Below are 8,614 nucleotides of genomic sequence, written 5' to 3' on the forward strand. Positions count from 1 at the left end.
AGATGGGTCAAGTTCAACAAAACAAACTTCAGAAACTATTGATAGTCAAGACTTTCAACAAGAAGTTGAAATCAAGGCAGAACCAAGAAGAAGTAAAAGGGTAAGGGTGGAAAAGTCTTTTGGATCAAATTTACTAACCTATATGCTAGAAACTGAACCTCAAACTTATAGTGAAGTTATATGCTCATCTGAAAGCATTTTCTAGAAAGATGCTATCAAGAGTGAAATTGATTCCATCATGAAAAATCAAACGTGGGAATTAGTGGATCTAACTCAGGGAATTAAACCACTAAATTCTAAATAGATTTTTAAACGAAAAATGAAAGTAGATGGAACAATTGATAAGTACAAGGCCAAATTGGTTACAAAAGGTTATAGACAAAAGGAAAGTACTGATTGCTTTGATACATTTTCTCTTGTATCAAGAATAACTTCTATAACGATGATACTTGTTATTACCGCTTTGCGGAATCTAAAAGTTCATCAAATGGATGTTAAGACAACTTTTCTAAATGGAGATCTTGATGAGGAGATTTACATGGAATAACCTGAGGGCCATGTAGCTCTAGGGTAAGAAAGAGAAGTCTGTAGATTGGTAAAATATTGGTATGGACTTAAGCAAGCACCAAAGCAGTGGCATGAAAAGTTTGACAGTGTCATGATATCAAATGGATTTAAAGTTAATGAGTGTATGTCAAAACCACTATTGATGGATATGTAATTCTATGTTTATATGTTGATGACATACTCATTGTTGGAAGTAACAATGAAATGGTAAAACGTACCAAAAACTTGTTAAATTCAAGATTTGATATGAAAGATATGGGAGTTGCTGACGTGATATTGGGCATCTAAATCAAAAGGTCATCTGAAGGTCTCTATTGACTCAATCACACTACATAGACAAGATTCTTGAGAAATTTGGCAAGAATGATTTTGGTGTAGCCAGAACTCCGATAGATATAAATCAACATCTGTCCAAAAACAAAGGTGAAAGTATTGACCAAGTGGAATATGAAAGAGTTAGAGGTAGTCTAATGTATCTTATGTGTTGTACTAGACTTGATATTGCTTTCACTGTAAGCAATTTAAGCAGATTCACAAGCAATCTAGGAGAGAACCACTGGAAAGTGATTGTGAGGGTATTAAGATATCTCAGATATACTCGAAACTACAGATTACATTATTCTAGAGATGTTGTTGTGTTAGAAGGATTCTCCAGTGCCAGTTGGATATCTGATATTCAAGATGCCAAAGGCACAAGTGGTTATATTTTCACATTGGGAGGATGAGATGTGTCATGGAAATCCTCAAGGTAAACGATTATAATCAGATCCACAATGGAATCTGAGTTTGTAGCTCTAGACAAATCTGGAAAAGAGGTAGAATGGCTATGAAAATTTTAAAGGATATTCCTGAATTGTCAAAGCCTATGCCCACAATATGCATATATTGTGATAACCAAGCAACATTTGGTAAAGCACAGAATGCAATGTATAATGGTAAGTCGAGACACATGCGTCGTCGACACATGCGTCATCGACACAATACCATAAGACAATTGATCTCAACTGAAGTTATCTCTATTGATTTTGTAAGATCGAAAGATAACACTGCGAATCCGCTAACAAAAAGGTTAAACCAATATCAATTTGATAAAACATCGAAAGGAATGGGACTAAAGCCCATGAACATTTAAGGAGCTATGTGAAGGAAAACCCAACCTAGTTGACTAGAGATCCTAATATCTAGGTTCAATGGAACAACCTACTTGCATAGACCTTGTGATTCCATTGTGGGGGTTCTTATCCCGAGTCCATTCCTATGATGAAAATAGTGATTAAAATGTGAAAAAGGTTAAGCAATGCTTTTAAAGACCATTTTCTGTTTAGGTGAAATGGACAACATAAGTCACCTATGTGAGAGTGAAGTGAGGCCGCTTCAAAAAGACTATTGGGGCATAATTCTCTAAGCTCCTGTAGAACTAGGAGGATGTTCATGACCATATGAACATAACCATTAGAACCAAAAATCTTGCCAGTGAAGTATTTGCGTGAGGAATACAATCGTTAACACAAACGGCAGAACAGTTCAAGGACATCGCGTCTACTGGTTAGCTAGTAAAGTAAATATACTTTCACAAGTGAAGGTTCAAGGGTTAATGCCTACCTATCCTATGCAAATATCGAACGTAGAATCTATCACCTCTTTGAGTCTTTGAGTCTCGTTGATCCATCAATTTCATTCATGTAGGGGATTGTAGGAAAATAATTATTGAGTGAAGAATAATAATTGAACATTTTTGGAAAATAATTATTGAGTGATGAATGATAATTATATCTCTTGGTTTAATATTTTATTTTTTCATACAGTTGTATCTTTTGAAAAAATGTATCTTTTGGTTTAATATTAAAATTTTTTCATTCATTGTCTCTATTCACACATGTCTATTAATTTTTCAACAAAACCTCTTCATTCATTTCCTCTCCTCTATATAAAGCCAAGTTAAGAGATTTCAAAAACATATCATAAAAAACTATCAATATCAAAACTTCCTTTTAAATTCATTTCTCCTGGTAATAAAGAAAGACAAGATTGTGTTCGATTGATCACTATTTTTGTGCTACTATTGTGATCACTTGTTGTTGTATCCTGGGAGACAGATGTTCAACGTTACTCAAAGCACCGAGAAGAGGACGAATTTATCTTAAGGAAACCGTTTATACAGGCCTCAACAAAATTCTTCTTCTAATTTTTAACTCTATCCGATTACAGGTATTTTGTTGTGTTACTGCTACTGCATTGTTTTGCATTATCATTGTTACTGACATATTAATACTACATACGATATCAGATTTTCCTACATGTATTTATGAGATTAATTCAATAAAAAGTCTTCAAATTATACCACTTTTTGAGTTACTTACTTACCCTCTTTTTCATCAAATTAGGTACTTAAATTATTATGTAATTATTATGTACCTCTACTATTATTTTATTTAAAAAACTCCTTCAATCAACCAAAAGTTGACACATGGTAATTTCGAGTTAATCTTATATTTTTTTATAAAAAATCATTAAAAATTATTTTACAATTTTTTTATAAAGACTGGGCTGCAATTATATTCAAAGAAATCAAAAAAGAAAAACAAAACAAAAACAATATAACCAAAGTTATGGCCAGGCCAAAGAGCCCAAACCCATCCTAACCAAAAAAACAAGCCCTATACAACTAGAGAAATTCATTTCAAAATAAACCCTAAAAAATATCATCACAGCCAGCCACCATTTTAGACGGTCTCTTTTCTTCTCTGCAACACTTCTTCAAGCAGTACATCATGATTCTTAACTTCTCTATCATTGGTAAAAGTATTTCTATGATAAGTGATTTTTCTCACTATTATGGTCATTCCTCTAATGGATCAACATAGGTCTTGAAATTCTTTTCCATTTTTTAACTTCCATATTTCTTTAAAGTTCTAGAACCCAATCCCTAAGTCTTTCAAAATGAAAGAGCCAGCTTCCCATTCCTCCTAAATATATTCAAAATTCTTCCATTCGACCTTCATCCCTTGGTAAGCCACCTTCCTTTTCGAAAGCATATAAAATCTCATTAAAGTCACCACAAACCAACCAATTTGACTCATGTTCTCTCCCTAACCTCCTTAGAATATCCCAAGCTTCACTTCTTCCACGAGCCTCAGATGCACCATAGAAACTGGTCAATCTCCAATTTTCCCTTACTTCACTATCCTCAATATTGATGTCAATGTGATGTTTGGAGAAACTTCTTAAATTGATCGCTACTTCACTTTTCCAACCAAGACTTAACCCCCCTCTCGTTCCCATTGCTAGAACATCAATACAACAATTAAATCTACACCGTTGTCGAACACTTTCCATTCTAGAATTATCTAACTTTGTCTCTATAAAGAAGACAATTTGAGGATTATAAATTTTCAGCATATCTTAAAGTCTTGTCACGCCCTGTGGACTCCCCAATCAACGAACGTTCCGACTTAAGATTTTTTTTGTGTCCGGTTGGCTTTCCTATTGGCAGCAGTTGATATCTTATTTTTATAATAGGTTCCTCTCCGTTCCCCTTGTCTATTCACAACTATATGACTTTCTAACTTAAAGCTCTTTTTCTTTTCTTTGTTCTCTAATGGAATCTCTTCCATATCCTCAACCATATCTTCTCTCTCCTTATCGTTTTGCCATATTACCCCTTTTCCTTTTTCTTACTGCTTCTCTCCTTTTAAGTTAAGCCCCAAAGTATGACTAATAAATCCCAATTCTTGTCGCAAACCAAAGCTATTACAAACATCTTCCTTACCAGCCCTTCTCCAAAAAGTACTTATATTATCTTCCCGTAACCAAACACTTGAAGTAATGCTCGCCCTCTAGGTTGTGCCCTAAGTGAAACATCCCATCCATATTCCACTTCTTTCAATCCTAGGTTAATCCTTTTCTGACAAAATTTGTCTCCATGTCCCAAACATCCACAAAGAAAGCAAAATAAGGACAATTTTTCATAATGAAATCTCACAAATACCGGATCTGAATGGCAAATCAAAATCTACTTTTTCCTCTTGAGCGAATTTCTAATATCAATCTAAACTCTAATTCGCATGAAATTTCTAAAGCCTTGATTAAGCTGTTTTGTGTATCATGATCCAAAAATTTGCCAATAAAATTTCCCAATAATTGTGCCACATGATCAGTAAAAAAACTCGATGGACGGTCATGAATTTGCACCCAATAATCAGAAAAAACTAAAGGAACAGAACTTGGGTCCTCACCGTTTTTAATTTATAGAGGATGAGAAGATGGTTATTAAAAGTCCAAGGTGTTCCACTTATCACTCATTCCAAGTCAACCTCATAGAAAAATCTGAACAGGTTTCATTTTACTCCAAGTTCAGAGATTTGAATTCCCCCCAACGGATGCCATAAATTAGCCATCGTATTTTTCATAGCCAAGAAATTGACCACGCTTACTGTGAGAGCACATCCAACTAAGCATAAATCATATAGTGGTTGTTGCGGTCCTTCCTCTATTGCAAATTGAAACCCTTCATCTTCTTCCTCATCAAGACTCAAGTTTGCCAAATCATTGTCCACGAATGCCATCTCAACCCGCATAACAGATTAATGTATATTGGATTGAAAAAGAACCTTGGATTCTTTACAAAAATAGTTTTGTGTAATTGCACCTATGCAAAAGCTTTTCCTAAAAAAGAAAAAAAAAACCTAAACTTTATTTTCGGCAAAGCAAAGAGTAATAAACACAAATCGAAAAACACAATCGTAACCCTAGACTTTGCTAGACGGAAGAACGTGCCACTTATCGGGCAGACTCTTCAAGTCATATTATATATATATATATATCATTATGTTAAAAATATTTGAAATTACTAACTCCTTTATATATCATATAAACATCAACTAATTTTTTTATATATATTTTTCTTCATATATAGTATTTATATGTCAAATATTTATCTTATCCACCTATACTATAGGTATGGTAATTTCTAATATTATAAAATGAAATAATTATTTCAAATATTAAGTATCATTGATTTTCATCTACATTGTAGGTATAATATTTCAAATGTCATTAGGTTTATATGTGAACTATTTCAAATACACATACAAAAATATATAATACTAAAATTTACTACAATCATGATATGGATTGAAAAATAAATATTACACATATTAAAATTATACTTACTAAAAATAACGATGTTTGCAATAATTATTTGGTTGTATAAATAAAAGAGTTATTAATTAAAAATAAAAAACTTAAAAATATATTTATTAATTAAAACATTAGTTATATTTAAAAAATTCTTGAAACAACATGAAATAACAAATACAAATGTGCTTAGAAGAGCAATCAAATTTGGGATTCAAGGATGAAATCACTATTATTTAACCATTTAACTAGAGGAGCTAATGGGTTAAAAATATCAATTAAAAGTAAAAAAAGAATAAGCTTGAAACAATATGAAATAAAAAATATACAAATTTGAGTAGGAGAGGAATCAATCCTAAAACTTAAAAATAAAACCACTAACATTTAATCATTTAACTAAATGAGCTGATATGTTAAAAAAGCCAGAAAACGCCCCCTATAGAACGCACTTTCAACTGAGGTGGCTGAAAGTATGCCCTGTAGGACGCATTTTCAGTAAAAAAACTCATCGAGCAAGGCACATTTTCACTTTCTCTCTCCAAAATCGACCCATTTCCTTAATTTTTTTTTATTTTGGCATTTTCAACAAATTTAGCCTATTGTTTTACTTTTTTTTATATAATTTTTATATTATACTTTACCTTTTAATATAACTCTAACTTTCTATAGTATTTTTAATAAATTGATGTATTAATTCAAAGATAATTTTTAGAAGAAATAACTTATACCATTATAAATGGTGTAGTAAAAAAAATATTTTGGTAATTTTGTTAGGATTTACTTGGATAACACATAGTAATTGGTTGAAAGTGTAATTATAACACTCTCTTGTAATTATAAAGATTTGTAATTCCCTATTTGTGTTTGGCTAATAGACTGTAATTACATTATAATTCTATGGTATGTTTGGTAGTGCAAATTGTAATTATACAACTACATAATTTATATTTTAGAAAATATTAATTACTATAAAATTATCAATACGATAAAAATTTTAAACAAATAACAATTAAAATAAAATTATCATATATACTATGTTAGTCTAATAAAGTAACCAATAACTAATTTGGATACCCATGTGATGCATGGTTTGATTATATGTATCAACCAAAATAATATTTAATTGTTTTGTATTTTTATAGTGATGTTTTGAATAGATATTAGTTTTAATTTTTTAAAAATTAAAATGTTTATATAAATAATATATATAAACTTCTCAAATTTTATTCCAAATATATTTGTATAATATTTTAAAATTTAAATTAGTCTTTTTTGTAAAATATATTTATAAATATAAATAATTTTAAACAATTTGAAAACATCATGTTAATAGTTTTAAATAACAATATATTGTTATTTTTACTTTATATTAATTTTTTTACTTTGTATAATATATAGTATTTTAATTTTTTCTTGCTATTTTATTTTATTATTAATTTAATATATGATACCAACTTCTTTTATTTATAAAATATTGTTCATTTTAAATAGTATTTACCTTAAATATGTTATATATTATTTATTTTTATTTTTAAAAAAGTAAATGCATATATTCACTTGCAAAGCAAATAGGTATAAATTTATTATTAACTATAATATATTTTTAATTTTTTACTTGGGTATTGTATTTTATTATTAAATTAAATTATCATACCAACTTCATTTATTTAAAAAATATTATTTATTTTAAATATTATTTACATTAAATATATTAAATTATATACCGACTTCATTAATTTCTGACCACATGCAACAAATTTGATTAGTTGCAAATTGATACCTCCTTCAAAACCAAACTTGATGGATCCATTGATAGTTATAAGGTTAAACTTGTGGCTCAGGGGTTTCATCATAGATTATGTTGAAATTAGGGATGATAATTCGGATTGCGGATTCAACTGTTAACTTGAATTTTGCAGATTAGGATAATATGCAAATTTCGATATTGAAATTACTATCCGCTGCAGGTTCGAAGCGGATGTGGATAGACCTTTTCAAATTTGGATATATCTGATTCGAATATATTAATTACAAAATATCTAACAATTTATTAATTTTTTTAAGAATTTACTACTATTTCTAAGGATGTTAGAAAAATTGGTAAATGGTTAAATATTTTGGTAAAAAATTTTCCTAAATTTTTTTAATGAAAATACAGTAACCTACAACAAGATAATCACTCAATTATAACCCTCAGCACAACAAACGTCCATGAGCTTCATCGACCCCGTTTAGGGTAGAAATAATTGAGTGTTGTTAGAGTCGAAGATAGCCGGCTCACTTAGAAATAAACGGAGGTATTTTCTATCATTTCATCATATTTGTCTACATTTATTTATTATTATTGTAATAACTCTCTTCCTTAAAACTTTTGTTTTAACTTTTCGACTGGGATCGAAATGTGAATCCCGACAATCTTATAATAAATCTTTCACTTCTAGGATCACAAGAAACCCAGTTTAAACTTGCCTGAAGTCCAACCTCGTTCTCTAGCTGCCCAACCTTACCAAAAACACACCTCAATGTGGATCTAACTATTGGTTTTGGGGCTTCTAGGCTCATGCGATGCGACCAGATCATTTATAACACATTTTCTAGAGGGGAAGAAATTGCAGATCAAATCTTTGTCTTGAGCTGAAACATTAAAATTCAATCATTTAGACATTATTATAACCCAAAGGATTTGTTGCTTAATGTGGATCAAACTGGTGGGCATGTGCTACAACATACAAATCCCATCATCTAAAACCCATTTTAACAGCTATTCATTGGCTATTACTCCCTTTACTTTATGAAAATTGTGGACTTAGTCCCTTTACTTTGTGGAAACTGTAGATTTAGTCCTTGTACTTTAATTTGATCAATTTTAGTCTTTTTACTTTTCGAATTGGTCAAATTTAGTCCCTTACTT

The sequence above is a fragment of the Gossypium raimondii genome, chromosome 10 (assembly GCF_025698545.1).
Source record: "Gossypium raimondii isolate GPD5lz chromosome 10, ASM2569854v1, whole genome shotgun sequence".
NCBI classification, from domain to species: Eukaryota; Viridiplantae; Streptophyta; class Magnoliopsida; order Malvales; family Malvaceae; genus Gossypium; species Gossypium raimondii.